The sequence below is a fragment of the Tursiops truncatus genome, chromosome 10, assembly GCF_011762595.2.
Source record: "Tursiops truncatus isolate mTurTru1 chromosome 10, mTurTru1.mat.Y, whole genome shotgun sequence".
Classification (NCBI taxonomy): Eukaryota; Metazoa; Chordata; class Mammalia; order Artiodactyla; family Delphinidae; genus Tursiops; species Tursiops truncatus.
In genome coordinates, this window is record NC_047043.1 from 67,554,165 (window position 1) to 67,572,401 (window position 18,237).

Here is an 18,237-nt window from a genome sequence, read left to right on the forward strand (position 1 = left end):
TTATAACTGGAAGTTTGTACCTTTTGATTCCCTTCACCTCATTCCCCCTGCCCCCTGCCTCTGCCGATCATCAATCTGTCTTCTGCATCCATAAGTTCCGTTTCTTTGCTTTATTTTATTTTTTTTTAGACACCACATATAAGTGAGATCATACAGTATTTGTCTCTCTCTGTCTGACTTATTTCACTTAGCATAATGCCCTCAAAGTCCATCCACGTTGCAAATGGCAAGATGTCCTTCTTTTTTATGGCTAATAATATTCTATTTTATAAATATTTGTATATATCTTCTATTATATATATACATACCACACTTTCTTTATCCATTCGTCCATCAATAGATGTTTACTTTTTTTTTTCTTAGCCTTTCTCTGCTTATTAGAGTAACTGGGAGTTCAGAGGGGTAGTTAGAAGGGGTACTGTTATAAAGCAGTATATGGTAAGTGCCAAATGAATGGTCCTACTATGCCAGCCAGGGCTGTGTTCCAGATGAAGGGCACTCAGAGAAGCCACACAGAGGAGCAGAGTCTGGGCCTGAGCTTCAGTGGTGGGTGGGGTTAGGACGGACGGAGGGGAGAGGAAAGGATGCCAACTCCCTTCTTTTTCTATATGTTTTCGTTACAGAGAAAACCATGTGGGTTCTCTTTGGGGTTACATTCTTGAATAATATTTCTTGGAACACTCTCGGAAAGAATGTTCTCCTTTTCTCCTGTTTGCTGGGATATGCTAGAGCAGTATCTCACCAGTAGCTTTAAGAAGCCCAACATCTGAGCATTTCATACCAGAAGGTCAAACAAGAACTCCAGTCCTGGCTCCATCGCGTGATGGCCGGCACCACCGGATAAATCATTTAACTTCTCTGGATCTGTTTTCTCATCTGAAAAAATAGGGTTAATAATTTCTACCTCCCGGGCTTGTAGAAATTGGGAACTTTGCCCACACTGAGAAAACGTCGGCAATTAGCTAACATAGTGCCTAATACATAGGAAGGGCTCTGTCAATGACAAGGTTCTTGTCCCTCCTTATAGGCCATAAATAACAGATTTGTTTTGTGAGTAGGGAAGAGACATCGTGGCTCCTGACAGCATGTGAATAAGGTGGTACCTCTGCTGAAATGCTTGTCTCTGGAATCGTGGTCAGCCTTTCTGGAAACCTAAGCCTGACCTCTTGCTGGTGGCCGTCCACAGATGCTGTTCCTTGTCTGGAGAATGAATGGGGGCCCCAGGGTCACACTTCCTGGTACATTGCCATCCACAAGCCTCAAGAGCCCCGGAACACATGTGCACTGTCAAGAAGATCAAAGGACAGCAGCGTTCAGGACGGAAAAGTGCTGAGGCCAGGCATATATGTTAAAGTGAGGATCTTTGTTAGCCAAGGACAAGTGCACATTGCTAGGTAATCAGAAGTTTCCCCGTGAGCTAGCCCAGCACGGAGTTACAGTAATTTTTCTTGCACATATTTTTCTGGGTGGCCTTCTAAAGCCCTTTGATAGTGCAATCAGATGGGGCAGACACACTGGTTAAACCTGCTCTCTACTAAGAGAGGGGGAGTAATGGCTTCTGTGCTGTATTTAATTAATTAAAATATCTTACTGGGAAAGTGGCCATCACGAGGGGGAGAATCTGTTTTGAGAGCTTGTTGTAAGCCTAGGAATTGAAGAAAGGGGGAGGTTGCATTATTACAGACCCCCTAGCAAGCTAAATAACATCCATTTGAAGGCTAAATAAAATTTCAGAGTTAATCAGGTATACACCTATAAGTCCTGTGTCTTTATGCTCTAGGGTTTCTGTTGAATTAATAATAATAAGAACAATAACAACAAATGACAAAATACTTCCAGTCAGAGAAACGGATCCAAGACAGAAAATCCCCTAAAACCCCAAAAGGTAAAGCTACCTGTTTTAACATTTGCTACTAACATGGGAAGGGAGGCTCCTTTGTGGCTCTGAGGAATTGTCTCCACTGGGCAACCAGTCTCTGGCACAGCAAGGCCACTGTCTTCCAAGTCTGCAGGGGCCTCTGTTCTCTATTTCTTCCCTGAACACTCAGAGTTAGTAAAGAGGGATTGGATTCGTGTTTAAGAAAGTGTTTATTCTTTGGGAGATGAGGTTAGGGTTGGTGTTGGGAACAGGGCCTTGGAGAAGCTCTTAGAGGTGAGAAAATAATGTTATTGTTACTACCCTCTTTCCCTCTTTTTCTCACCTTATTAAATAGTGAAAGAAGGGTCACTTTTTTGAAATGCTTGAAAACAGCTTTTTCACACTCTAGGCAGCAGACTAAATTCTTGTTCAGGGTGGCCTTTGGGCTGGAAAGTTGGATAGTCACTTGGTGGAAAAGGGAAATTAAAGGTAGTTTTAACCATGTGAAGAAAAACCTAGGTACAGTCCTTTACTGTTACTTATTGATGGTGTTATATGCAGACTCCATTTCGATGGGGATCTGAGCCTTTGTAGAGTGATGTCCTAAGACACCTCAGGAAAGGATACTCTAATTAGAGTAGTGGACTTGAAAGGTGGTAGAAGAAAGATTTTTTTTAGGGGGTGTTTTTTTTTAATAAGTTAAAAAAATTTATTTATTTATTTGGTTGTGCCAGGTCTTAGTTGCAGCAGGCGGGCTCCTTGGTTGTGGCACATGGGCTCCTTAGTTGCGGCACGTGGGCTCCTTAGTTGTGGCATGTGAACTCTTAGCTGCGGCATTCGAGTGGGATCTAGTTCCCTGACCAGCAATCAAACCCGGGCTCCCTGCATTGGGTGTGCAGAGTCTTAACCACTGAGCCACCAGGGAAGTCCCTTTAGGGGGTGTTTTTGCCACCCAAAAGCCATAGGGTAAACTTTCTCTGCCCCTGAGGGTCATTATATTTCTGAAGTTAATGATTAATTGAGGTGATGAATCCTGCGTCCCCTCTACCCCTCCCTACCATATCCCAAGCCTAGGGTTTTTTTTTCTTTTTTTTTTTGTTTGGTTTTGTTTTCGGTGTAAGTAAGGATTGAGCATCAGTTATCACTGTGTAACGTAGGTCAAACCTTAATTTCAATATCTTTAGTGTTGAATAACTATTTCAATGGAAAATGAAATTTAATTCTCTTCTTTTTAAAAACATTTGAAACAAAATATTTCAGGGTGTTCAGATTGCCCAAGATAGTTGAGCTCATAGTGAGATATCCCTAAATATCCAGTCAGGCTGAGAAGATTTGGCATATACGTTAAAAGTTAGAGTTAATTAAAAGCATGTGGTGACACTGATTAAAATCGGGAGATGAAATCATGATTGCAGTGGTTTTTAACCTGGGGCCTGTGAATGGCCTTTAGAAATTCTCTGACTGCCCTGGGATTAAAAGCAATGTTTTGTGTGTCTGTGCTTTTGTCTCAGAAGGGGATTGGTAGCCTCCATCAGATTCTCAAAAGGGTCCATGTCTCCCCAAAAGGTTAAGAACCGCAAACATTTAAAAATGCCCAGTACATAGGATTAAATTTTAAAAATTGATAAAAAGAAACTTCTCTGGTCATCTATACCTTCTCTTTTTACATTAAAGGCTTAGAATATTAGATATAGGATATACAACCTATAAAAATTCATTCTAGTATGAATTTTAAATCCCAATGCAATGATTATAAAAATTACTTCACAAATAGAGAAGCTCGATTGAAAAGGAGATGCCTTGTCTTAGAATGTGAGATGGCCTTAATAAATTCAAATGAAAAATTTCCTGGGAACTGGAGGACTGAAAAGATGGACACCCTGGTGCTGTGGATGGAAAATGTCACCTGAGCGCCACTGGGAGGCGCTGTGGCACAGGGAATAAAAGGAACCCAGGTCTAATGAGCCCTCAGCTTCCAACTCCAGTGAGACCGTGGACAGGTCATTTAATCTCACACTGGGTCAGTTTGTTAACTGCAAAATAGAGATATTCTGTTTCAATGAGACTAAGGTATGATAGCAAAGCGCTTTTTAAAAGTACACCATGGGGCTTCCCTGGTGGCGCAGTGGTTGGGAGTCCGCCTGCGGATGCAGGGGACGCGGGTTCCCGCCCCGGTCCGGGAGGATCCCACATGCCACGGAGCGGCTGGGCCCGTGAGCCATGGCCGCTGAGCCTGCGCGTCCGGAGCCTGTGCTCCGCAACGGGAGAGGCCCGCGTACCGCAGAAAAAAAAAAAAAAAAAGTACACCATGGCCATTAAAATAACTGTTGATAAGGATTGCCAAGATACATTATAAGCATAGAGAGTAAGGTGCAGAGTAGTTATAGTATGATGGTTTTGTGTATGAATTTTTATCCAAACACGTATATGCTGATAATATATGCCATTATGATTATTATTTACTAGAAAGGTAAACAAGAAACTGTGGTTACTGTTGGGGAACCAGGAGTGGGGAGCTATTTTTTTCTGTTAAAAATATTGGGACTTCCCTGGAGGTCCAGTGGTTAAGAATTCACCTTCCAATGCAGGGGACGCGGGTTTGATCCCTGGTTGGGGAACTAAGATCCCACATGCCGTGGGGCAACTAAGCCTGTGCACCGCAACTACTGAGCCCGGGGGCCTCAACGAAAGATCACGCATGCCACAACTAAGACCCGGTGCAGCCATAAATAAGTAAGTAAGTAAGTAAGTAAATAAATAAATAAAGGAGAGCTGATTATAGAAAGTTAAAAAAAATATGATCCCTAATTTCACTATTTAAGAAAATACTAATGGCATATTTGGGCAGTCGGATGATGGGCCGTTGTTTTAATTATTTTTATTTTCTCTTAAAAAACTAAAAATAATTTAAAAAGAGAAAATAAAAGACCCTTGGGAAAATAGTGACTCGGAGGTGTTAGGTGGGATTATTATTAATGAAGAATAACCATGGCTGATTTAAGGGCTGATCATTGGAAGGAGGGTGTTTTCAGGAAGATGCTTCCCAAGGATGAGGAAGTACCCCAGATTCACCTCTCTAGGTCCCTTAAATAGAACAAACTTGGAGACGGTTTTCTTCTCTAAGAAACCTATGTCCCTGTCCAATGTGGCTGTGAGACTTGTGCTGGGTTTATTTGCAGGTAACAGCCTAACGCCTGCACCAGAGCATGCCTCCCTCTCCCATCGTTCTCCCTTCCTACTGGGTCATCCTCACATCGGAACACTAACTTTCTCCAATGTCGCTATTTTCAGAAAACCCTCCCGACTTTCAGAAAATGTCAACCCCACATTCTCTTCTTGCAGCCACCCCATTTCTCTGCTTCTCCCCTGGCTTCTCTAGAGCAGTCCGTACTTGTTCTCTCCAGGTCCTCTCTTCCCATTCTCTTTCAACTAGTTTTTGATGGTGAGTTTGAAACAGATATAACTGTAGAGTGGATAGTAGAATGAACCCAAGGGTGCTCCTCACCCAGCCTTAACAGTGATCAATCATGGCCAATTTAATTTCATCTACACCCTTATTCATTTCTCCTTTCCCATATTTTGAAGCAAATTTTATATAGCATATCCCTTTATCTGTAAATATTTTAGTGTGTATTACTAAAAGATAAGGACCCTTTTACCATAACTAATACCTTAAAAATTAACTATTTCTTGATATCATTAAATATCTCATCAGTGTTGAAATTTCTAATGGTTTCATCTCTGTCATAACTTTTTTATAGGGTTTGAAACAGGATTCAAATGTCCATATAATGCATTTCTTCTTTTTCTCTCTGTTTCTGAATCTGTTGCTCTTTCTCTGTCTCCCCTCCCTTGTAATTTGTCTGTTGAGGAAACTATGATCCTTTTTCTTTAGAGTTGTTCATAATCTGGATTTTGCCAATTGTATCCCTGTGGCGTAATTTAATGTGTTTCTCTGCCCTCTGTATCTCCTAAGAATTGGTAGCTGAATTTACAGGCTTGATCAGATACAGGTTTGATTTTGGGGGTGTGGGACGAGGATGACTTTATAGCTGCCGGTGTGTTCTTCCGTCAGGAGGCTTATGAAGTCTGTTTGCTTTTCTCCTTGAGATGCTAGTTGCTCTTGATGATCAATGCCTATTTCCATTAATTCATTAGGGGTTCCAAAATATATTAGGTGATATTCTAATTTTATTGTTCCCTTTTCATTTATTTACTAGCTGGAATAATTCTACTTTTTTAATTAAAAAAATTTTATTTATTTAGGCTGCACTGGGTCTTAGTTGCGGCACGTGAGATCTTTGTTGCAGCATGTTTAGTTGTGACATGCGGGACCTTTAGCTGCGGCATGCGGGATCTTTAGTTGCGGCGTGTGAACTCTTAGTTGCGGCATGTGGGATCTAATTCCCCGACCAGGGATCAAACCCGGCCCCCCTGCATTGGGAGCCTGGAGTCTTACCCACTGGATCACCAGTGAAGTCCCTGGAATACATTTTAAAAGATAAATTTACCTTCATTTACTATTTGGATACCCAATGGTACAATTTATATACAAAAAACAAGATAAATTCTTTGATTTTTAAAAAATTCACCAGTCTCAGAATAATGAGTTGGTCCCCTAGCATCCTCAATTTCGATTTTCTGGGTGATTTTTTTCAAGTATTATTATGAACTCATGTATTTAAATATATTAGATGTGTTTCAGTCCATTACAGCTGTTATTCATATTGATGCACGAATTTTCCCATTCCCACTCTCTCATAAACTCACTTCAGTAATCCCCACCACTTTTGTCAGTGTCACCATTGGCCTTCATGTCACAAAATCCAATAGTCAACTCTGAGTTCTCTTTTTTAAAAGATTTTTTTAAATGGAGATATACCACACACCATAATATTCACTCTTTTAATGTATACAGTTCAGTGGGTTTTTAAGTTTATTCACAGAGTTGTGCAGCCATCTCCATTCTCTAACCACAGAACCCTTGGACTTCCCCGGCCGTCCAGTGGTTAAGACTCCGTGCTTCCACTGCAGGGGGCGTTGGTTCTATCCCTGGTTAGGGAAGTTCCACATGCCATGGGGTGCAGCAACCCCCCCCCCAAACAACAACAACAAAAACACCCAACGAAAACAAAACACAGAGGCCAGAACACTTTCATCACCTCACACCCATAGCAGTGAATCCCTGTTTCTCCCTCCCCCAGCTTCTGGTAACCACTAACCTACTTTCTGTCTCAATGGATTTGTGTATTCTGGACGCACTATATGAATGGACTTGTACAGTATGTGGCCTTTTGCGACCGGCTTCTTTCACTTACCGTAATGTTTTCAGGGTTCATCCGCATTGTAGCGTGAATCCTGAGTCCTCATCTTGCCCTGTCAGGAGCATTTGACATGACTGATCATGTTGTTTGTTCTTTTGGCTGCTGGAGCACCCTCTCTCTTACGTGCCTCTCACCACTCTGGCTGCATCTTCTCAGTCTTCTTTGATGCTTCCTCCTTATTGTCCAGTCCTCTTAATGTCGGTGAGCCCGGGGCTCAGACATCAGACCTCTTCTACTTCTTTTTTTTTTTTGGCTGTGCCACGCGGCCTGTGGGATCTTAGTTTCCCGACCAGTAATCGAGCCCGTGCCCCTTGCAGTGGAAGCGTGGAGTCTTAACCACTGGACCGCCAGGGAAGTCCCAGACTTCTTTATACTCACTCCCCAGGGGCCCTCATCCAGTCTCACGGGTTTATATCCCATACAAATGCCATCAACTCCTGAATTTGTATTCCTAGCCAGGACGTTTCCTCTGAATTCCAGAGCTATAACTTCATCTCTTTTTGGATATCTCACATGCACTGCAAAAGCAACATGTCCAAAATTGAACTCCTGAGTCACCACACCCTCCTGCTTTCCAATTTGTTCCTCCTACAGCCTTCCATCTAGATGCTTTGACCAAAAACTTCATAGTCATGCTTGACTGTTTTTCTTACTCCCCACGTCACATCTATCAGCAAATCCTGCTGGCCTTTCCTTCAAAATACATCCAGAATCCAGCTCCTTCTCATTACCTTCATGGCTAAATCCCCTTGTCTAAGCCCCCATCACCCCTTGTAGGATAATTGCAATAAGTTCCTGACTGGCATCCCTCTGGTTGGGACTGGCATCCCAACCCCTTATGGTATATTCCTAGCAGCTCGAGAGGTCATTCTATAGCCTAAGTCAGATCACGTGTCTCTTCTGCTCAGAATTGTTCAGTGGATGCCCATGTTGGGCAGAATAAAAGCTGAAGTTCTTACAGTGTCTTACAAGCCCTCCGTGATGCGCCCTCCCCTCACTCCATCACACTCACTTCCTGCTGCTCTCTGCCTTGCTTTCTCTGATTCATCCTCACTGGATTCCTTGCTATTCCTCATAGACGACTCACATGTTCTCACCTCCAGGCCTTTGCGCTTACTGTTTTTCTGCTAGAATGCTGTTCCTCCAGACACCTCAATTCCTCATCTTTCAGTTCTGTGTTTATATGTCACCTAATTGATGAAGCTCACTCTATTTAAAATAATAACTTGTACCCAACCCCTTCCCCATTCCCTATGCCACTTTCTCTGCTTTTCTTTTTTTCCAAAGCACTTACCTACTGACACATACACGCACCCATAAATATATGCATCCACATGGGCACACATTCTCCACCTATGCCTGCATACGTGCACACACACACACCTGCTTGTTTATTTGCCTATTGCCTGTCTTCCCCACTAGAAGGTAAGCTTTGTGGATACAGGAACGTAATTTTTTTCCCTGCTGTAGTCCCAGCACCTAGAATAGTACTTGGCAAACCATAGGCTCTCAATATATTTTTATGGAATAAGTGAATGAATTGTGTGAATACTTCTTTCCCTGACAGAGACAAATGGCAAGAGCAGGAACTTTAAAGCATTATTTTGGTGCCTTCTGCTTCTGCTTCCTTTCTAAAACTCAGCTGGTCAGGAATGACACAGTCCCTCCGAGCTCTGGGCTCACACAGATTCCTCCTGGACGTTTAGTCAGCACGTCTTCCCCTTTGATCTCCCGCAGCGTCCCTGGGGAGTCAACATTTAGGCCCATCTGCGAGCCTGGCACAGAGCCTTCCTTCCCTCCAAATGTATGGATGATTGGCTTTTGGGTAGAGATGCTAAACAAAGAAAGGAAGATTATCTTTTGGGCTGTGGATTACTTCCAAAAGCTAAATGTGATAGAAGCGCTATCACAAAGGCTAGCGCACACAAGTAGCTTGAAAAACTGGCTTGAGCATTTCTGCTTGCTACAGATAGAGGAGAAAAGAACTTCTAAATGTAGAATTTCCCAAACCATCAGACTTTTAGAATCAGGAGGGCATTTCCTTCCCTCCCTCTCTCCCTCCCTTCTTGACTTGGCTCCCCTCCCCTCCCTCCCTCCCTCCCTTTCTTCCTTCCTTCCTTCCTTCCTTCCTTCCTCAAATAGACACAAAAGGCCAGAGAAATGAGGCAGATCTCCAGAGTCACACAATTAACAGCAGAGTCAGAACCCAAACTCAGGTTTCCTAATTCTCACTCTTTAGAATATATTATGCCGCCTTGCCAGTAAACAAGGAAATAGTCAGGAGAATGCTCAATTAAATATTTTTGGGGAAGTTAACCACTTAGGTCTCAAAAAGCTCAGTGTCCGTGGACAAGTAATTAGAGTATCACCCAAGAGATGGAAAAATGAACACTTCTTGGTCTTTAGCCACTCTAAAGTTTCCAGTTTTCCTCTCTAATCCTGTAGATTTCTCCCAAGGCTATTTATTTTCAGCTCAAATCATTATTTGCTCATTTGCTTGCAGACAGTTTATAACCTTCTTTGGGCAAGAGAGAACAGAGAGGGTCACAAGGAAAATGTGTTATTTAAAAAAATTATTACAAAACAAATTTTTAATTTTTTTGGCCATGTTGTGCAGCTTGCAGGATTTTAGTTCCCTGACCAGGGATCGAACCCAGGCCCAGAGCAGTGGAAGCGTGGAGTCCTAACCACTGGACTGCCAGGGAATTCCCTACTACAAAACAATTTTCATGTACATTAAACTTAATAAAAATAATAATAGCTGACATTCATTAAGCATATTGTGTGACAGATGCTATTATTACTTTTCATACGTTATCATATTTAATCCTCATAACCTATGAGGTAGGTACGATTATCATCTTCATACTATAGAGGCAAAAACTGAAGCTTGGAGAGATAAGGTAACTAGAATTGGGTTTTCTTCAGTCTCAAAAGATATTTTTAATATTATGTCAGGGGACAGCTCTTCTGCTACTGACATACCCTTTGTCTTTCTATGGCTTAGTGGGTATGGGATTGTACCAGTCTATACAGTTTTCTGGTTTTTTTAATGTTAATTGTTTCTAGTGGTAGGACCATATATTATATTTATATAGACTTGGACATACAGACAATTATAGAAAAATATATAGGCCACATATATAATTTGAAACACTCATTCTAAATCAGGACACACAAATTCTCCAAAGGAGCTCCTCAGACATGCTGAATCCAGGATTTGACTCCAGTGACTACTTTCTAAGCTCTTACGCTTTGGAATATAAAACTAAAATATATTTTGCAAGTTTTCTTTGTATTTTTGTAACTCATAATAAGAGAGTTTTGGTATGATAGTTGTCTTACATAAATCAAAACGATTTATTAAAATGACATTTTACAAAGGTATAAAACTCTTAGGAGAAGACATAGGTGTAAATCTTCGTGATGGTGTAGTAGGCATTGGTTTCTTAAATATGACACCAAAGGCATAAACAACAAAAGAATAAATAGACAAATAGAACCTTTGCAAAATTAAAAATTTTTATTATTCAAAGGACACTATCAAGAAAGTGAGAAGACAACTTACAGGATGGGAGAACGCATCTGCAAATCTTATCTGATAAGGGTCTAGTATCTACAATTTATAAAGAATATTTACAACTTAACAATATAAAGAAAAACAATCCAATTTAAAAATAAGCAAAGGAAAAATAAGTGAGGGAGATTAAGAGGTACAAACTTATAGTTGTTGAGAGATGTGAAAAAAGAGGTTGAACTAGGTCAGGAACGGTTCTTTTTACATTGCTCAAGAACACTAGAAGAATTAAAAATTTATGGATTACCTCCTAGAAACAATGATCTGGTAGAGAAATGTATAAATTTTATACTGTATAAAATGTACAGTGTGGGGAATATAGTCAATAACTATAATATCTATATGGTGACATATTGTAACTAGACTTATCATGGTGATCAATTTTGAAATGTATAGAAATACCAAATCACTATGTTGTGTAACAGGAACTAACATAGTGTTGTAGGTCAATTATAATTCAACAATAAACAAACCAACTCATAGAAAAAGAGATCAGATTAGTGGTAACCAGAGGTAGAGGGTGAAGGAGAGGGGGAATTGGATGAAGGCAGTCAAAAGGTACAAACTTCCAGTCATAAGATAAATAAGTACTAAGGATGTGATGTACAACATGATAAATACAATGAACACTGCTGCATGTCATATATAAAAGTCATTAAGAGAGTGAATCCTAGGAGATCCCATCACAAAGCATTTTTTTCTATTTCTTTAATGTTGTATCTATATGAGATGATGGATATTCATAACTTATTGTGATAATCATTTCATGATGTATGCAAGTCAAATCACTATGCTGAGATCTTTTTTGATCCATCTCCTAGAGTAATGGAAATAAAAGCAAAAATAAACAAATGGGACCTAATGAAACTTAGAAGCTCTTGCACAGCAAAGGAAACCATAAACAAGATGAAAAGACAACCCTCAGAATGGGAGAAAATATTTGCAAACAAATCAACGGACAAAGGATTAATCTCCAAAATATATAAATAGCACATGTAGCTCAATATTAAAAAAACAAACAACCCAATCCAAAAATGGGCAGAAGACCTAAATAGACATTTCTCCAAAGAAGACATACAGATGGCCAAGAAGCACATGAAAAGCTGCTCAACATCACTAATTATTAGAGAAATGCAAATCAAAACTACAATGAGGTATCACCTCACACCAGTTAGAATGAGCATCATCAGAAAATCTACAAACAACAAATGCTGGAGAGGATGTGGAGAAAAGGGAGCCCTCTTGCACTGTTGGTGGGAATGTAAATTGATACAGCCACTATGGAGAACAGTATGGAGGTTCCTTAAAAAACTACAAATAGAACCACCATTTGACCCAGCAATCCCACTACTGGGCATATACCCAGAGAAAACAATAATCCAAAAAGATGCATGCACCCCAATGTTCACTGCAGCACTATTTACAATAGCCAGGACATGGAGGCAACCTAAATGCCCATCGACAGATGAATGGATAAAGAAGATGTGGCACATATATACAATGGAATATTATTCAGCCATAAAAAGGAACAAAATTGGGTCATTTGTAGAGACGTGGATGACTCTAGAGACTGCCATACAGAGTGAAGTAAGTCAGAAAGAGAAAAACAAATACCGCATATTAACGCTTGTATGTGGAACCTAGAAAAATGGTACATATGAATCGGTTTTCAGGGCAGAAATAGAGACACCGATGTAGAGAACAAACGTATGGACACCAAGGGGGGAAAGCGGCGGGGGGCGGGGTGGTGATGTGATGAATTGGGAGATTGGGATTGACATGTATACACTGATGCGTATAAAATGGATGACTAATAAGAACCTGCTGTATTAAAAAAAAATGAATTTAAAACAAAGGACACAGGGGTGGGGAGGAAGGGTAAGCTGGGATGAAGTGAGAGAGTAGCATTGACATATATACACTACCAAATGTAAAATAGATAGCTAGTGGGAAGCAGCTGCATAGCACAGGGAGATCATCTCGGTGCTTTGTGACCTCCTAGAGGGGTAGGATAGGAAGGGTGGGAGGGAGATGCAAGAGGGACGGGATATGGGGATATATGTATACATATAGCTGCTTCACTTTGTTATACAGCAGAAACTAATGCAACATTGTAAAGCAATTATACTCCAATAAAGATATTAAAAAATAAAATAAAACTAGACTATTATAAAAAATAAAGGAAAATAAATGGAAAAAATCACTATGCTGTACACCTTAAGCTTATACAGGGCTGTATGTCAATTATATCTCAATAAAACTGGAAGAAAAAAATAAAAATAAGCAAAAGATCTGAACAGACATTTCTCCAAAGTGGATACACAAACGGCAAGTAATAACACGAAAAGATGCTCAACATCATTAGTCATTAGGGCAGTAAGTCAAAACCACAATGAAATACTACTTCATACCTACTAGAATGGCTATAATAATAATAAAAATAATAACGAGGGAAAATAACAAGTGTCAGTGAGGATATGGAGAAATTGGAGCCTTCAAACATTGCTGGTGGGAATGTGAAATGCAGCAGTTACTTTGTAAGACAGAATTGGCAGTTCTTCAAAATGTCAGAGTTATCATGTGACCCAGCAATTTCATTCCCAGGTATATACCCAAGAGGGTTGAAAACATATGTTTTCATATGAAAACAAGTGCATAAGAACTTGTACATGAATGCTCATAGCAGTATTAATAGCCAAAAGGAGGAAAAAACCCCAAATGTTCATCAAATTATCATTGGATAAACAAAATGTGGTGTATCCATGCAATGCAATATTTTTCATCCATAAAGAGAAGCAAAGTACTAATGCATGCTACACCATGGATGAACCTTGAAAACATTCTGCTAAGTGAGAGACGCCAGACAGAAAAGGCCACATATTGTATGATTCCATTTATATGAAATGTCTAGAATAGGCAGATCCAAGAAACCACAAGTAGATTAGTGGTTGCCAAGGGATGGGGGGAATGGGGAAATTGGGAGTAACTACTAACAGATAAGGGGTTTCTTTATGGTGTGATGGAAATGTTCTGCAGTTAGATAGTGATGATGGTTGTACAACTCTGTGAATATACCACTATGTTAGACATTAAAAAATGGCTAACATGGTGAATTTTATGTTAATTGAGTTTTATCTCAGTTAAAAAAATGGCATTTTACGAGCTTTAAGTGATGCGTATATTTGAATAATCTTATTTAAATTAGATTTCTGTGCTCTTTATTGCAAGCAAGCATTGCCTCTTTTTGTATCTGTCAGAGTTTGAGTTTTTAAAATTAATTTTTATTGGAGCATAGCTGCTTTACAATGTTGTGTTAGTTTCTGCTGTACAGCAAAGTGAATCAGCTGTGCGTATACACATTTCTCCTCTTTGTTGGATTTCCTTCCCATTTAGGTCACCACAGAGCACTGAGCAGAGTTCCCTGTGCTATACAGTAGGTTCTCATTAGTTATCTATTTTATACATAGTAGTGTATATATGTCAATCCCAGTCTCCCAATTTATCGCACCCCACCTTCCCCCCTTGGTATCCATACGTCTGTGTTTCTATTTCTGCTTTGCAAATAAGTTTATCTGTACCATTTTTCTAGATTCCACATACAAGCGATATTATACGATACTTGTTTTTCTCTTTCTGACTTACTTCACTCTGTATGACAGTCTTTGGTCCATCCACGTCTCTGCAAATGGCACTATTTCGTTCCTTTTTATGGCTGAGTAATATTCCATTGTATACATGTACCACATCTTCTTTATCCATTCCTCTGTTGAGGGACATTTAGGTTGCTCTCATGTCCTGGCTATTGTAAATAGTGCTGCAATGAACACTGGGGTGTGTGTATCTTTTTGAATTATGCTTTTCTCTGAGTATATGCCTAGTAGTGGGATTGCTGGGTCATATGGTAGTTCTATTTTTAGTTTTTAAAGGAACCTCCATACTGTTCTCCACAGTGGCTGTATCAATTTACATTCCCACCACCAGTGCAAGAGGGTTCCCTTTTCTCCACACCCTCTCCAGCATTTATTGTTTGTAGATTTTCTGATGATGGCCATTGTCAGAGTTTGATTTTGTGGCAACGCCAGGTTGGGGTTAGGGCATGTGCTTCTTGAGTTGTATCAGAACTTTACTGTGGTTGCTTTGCCTCGCCTGCTGCCCAGCTAATTTTACAGTGCTACCTTCAGAAGGCAGGGAGCAAACCTGGTCATCACCAAAGTTGGGTCTAAATAGTGGCAAAACATTTGATGACTTTAATCTAAAAATCAAGCTGGAAATAATAGACTCTTAGAATTCTGGTTAGGATTGTGGTTGCCCTTGGTGGGGAGAGGCATGGTTATGACCAGGAAGGAAACATGGAGGAGGTTTCTGCAGTGCTGGGCATATTGTATATTTTGACTTGGACACTCGTTCATGGGTATGTTCGATTTGTGAAAATTCATCCAGTGGTATGCTTATGATATGTGCACCGTTCTGCATCTTTGTAAGTTTCAATAACAAGAAAACAATTCAGTTCAACCTCCATATACACGTTTATGATATCGACAAACTGGTGTGATTAAATGGGGACCAGAATCCACTGAGTTGACCTGCTGCTGTGGAGGTGACACCCAGCCATGGCCATTCTGAAAGTTTGTTGCCAAACTTCGTAGGCGCTCTCTGAGCTCTGCATCAGGGCCCTGTCCCTGAGGCAGTGAGTGCATCTTAACCATCTCCTAATCATTGTTTTGAAGAGCAAGGGCATGGCTAATGAGTGGCTCCTGTGCATTGGGGCTGCTGGAATATAAACCCCCTGGATGACGTGATGCTCCGAGCCAGATATGGAGCCGCCAGGCAGGCGTGCCCCACTCCCTGCTCTGTCATCAATGTTAGACGTCCAGAAGCTACGTACCATCGTGCTTGCTCTTTCCACCTGGGCCCCAGAAATGTCCTTATTGGCACCGACTACAAACAGATCAGATTGGCCTGTTCGTGGGTTCAGGCCCACAGTCCCGTATCTAAAATATGTGGTGCTGGATGTATTTTAGCATCCAGACATTTTGGGGTTTTGGAAAGGTGATACATTGCCTCTACGGTATATTATGTAATACTGCCAACATGGCCTGGGGCAGCAGTCTGTAATCAAAGTTGAGTATTTGGACCAGGTGGCATAAAGACTACAAATGGTCTCCTGTCAGTTCAGGCCAGGGCGTTCTGTCAAATGAGTTTGCCTTAAGCCTTAAAAAGTTTTTGGATCAAAGAAACAATAAATGAAAACAAATTTTAAATAGAAAAGATATTCTTTTTTTTTTTTTTTTTTTGCAGTACGCGGGCCTTTCACCGTTGTGGCCTCTCCCATTGCGGAGCACAGGCTCCGGACGCGCAGGCTCAGTGGCCATGGCTCACGGGCCCAGCCGCTCCGCGGCATGTGGGATCTTTCCGGACCGGGGCACGAACCTGTGTCCCCTGCATCGGCAGGCGGACTCTCAACCACTGCGCCACCAGGGAAGCCCTAGAAAAGATATTAAAAACATTTTTTTATAAAAGAAAAAATTTTTTGGTTTTCAGAGTTTGGGGATTTGGAGTTGCTCATGGGAGAACATAGATCTGTATCAGTCAATTTACGGTTAAGCGCTGAGTCCCCGTTCTTTCCAGAGGGAGGTTTCGATGGGCTGAGTGGGCAGGGGAATGGGGAAGAGTATCAGATGTGGAGGAATGTCACAGTCTGCTCAGGCTGAGGCTGTGCCTCTGGGTCAGTAGATGGAGGTGGAAGCGTGGCCAGAAGGTACCCTTGATGAGGTGGGACAGAGATGCTTGGTGGAGCACAACCGTTTTCTGGATTCGCCTCTCCTCCGCGGCACCTGCGGAGCTGTCAGTGCTCGTTAACATTTCATCGATTCCTGCAGCTCATAGGGGCCTCCTGGAGCATCTAGCTGTAGCCAAGCTTATGATGTAAAATTTAAGGAGACTAATATTTATCTAAATTAAGTTAATTATACGGATGATAAAGCTCACTTACACATGTGCTTTGAGGAGATGAGTGTTGAATTCCCTACATGAGGAGCAGGAAACAAGGAGCCTTTCCTGGAAAACGGATTTGTCACCAGTCCTGCTGATCACTCAACAGCATGTAAATTCACTGTAGGAATGGCTTCTAGATGTTTTTCTACAGGACTGTCGATAGAGGTTGGAGGGGCATAAACAGACAAGTCTCACATCACATTGGGAAAATGTCCCCCATGATCCCCAAACATGCTAATCTTGGTGTAAACCGTTTAAAGGGAACGATAAAGAAAGTGATGATGATGGTGTGTTTACGTGTGTCTGCAGACGGAGGGTGGTAGCCAGTGCTGGGGGTAGCTTGTAAGCTGATCCTAATTGCAGTTGGTGATTACATTTCACTGTGATGTAGTATTTTTTAGTTCTCTTACAACCTCAGAGATATTTTCCTGTCTCCCTCTTGCACCTCCACCATCTTCTGCCCATCATCGTATCTCATTTGGATCCATCCAATAGATGTTTGTTTACGGAGTGCTTTTGGTGGCGTGGGAGATACCACAACGGTGTAGTAGGTGCTAGGGAAATAAAGCTGTTAAGACATGGTCTTTGCCCGCTAAAGCTTTTGGCCTGGCAAGGTAGACAAATGACTTCAACAGTTGTGTACATACAGTTGGATAGGGTAAGTCCTGCAATAGAAGGGTTCATGGAGTGTTAGGTGGGCACAGAGGAGGGTTATCTGAATCAGCCTGTGGGGCTTAGGGAAAACTTCTTATAGGAAATGATGCTTTGGGTTGACTCTTTTCGTGTTGCTTCCCATTATAAACAGTTGAAATAAAATGCACAGATGGTAATATATTTCAGTGCATTTTGATCTTTTTTTTTTTGTGGTACGCGGGCCTCTCACTGCTGTGGCCTCTCCCGTTGTGGAGCACAGGCTCCGGACGCGCAGGCCCAGCGGCCATGGCTCACGGGCCCAGCCGCTCCGCGGCATGTGGGATCTTCCTGGACCAGGGCACGAACCCGTGTCCCCTGCATTGGCAGGCGGACTCCCAACCACTGCGCCACCAGGGAAGCCCCATTTTGATCTTTAATCAAGATATAAATAATTTTCATCAGCACAGAGCATTCCTTTGTGCTCCTTTCCAGCCAGCGCTCCACCCCAAGCCACCACCTCAGAGGCAACCAGATGAATGGTCTTTGGTCTAGACATTTACAATAGGAAGAGTGGAGGAAAGGCAATTCCACGGAGGGAACAGCGTGCAAAGGCATGGACATGTGAGCAATTGTGGTGTGTGTAAGGGACCTGCTGTCCTCTGGTCACCGTACCTCTGGGGCTGAGGGAATGTCATCTCTGTTGGATGGAAGTTTGACAGAGGTGAGGCTAGGAGCCAGGTCACTAAAGGACGGGCAGTCAAGTAACTTGACTTTCATCTTATAAGACAAAAGGAGTATGGAAGAGATTCAGGCAGGGTAGTGGTACTAGTACCAAGACCAGTGAACTTAAT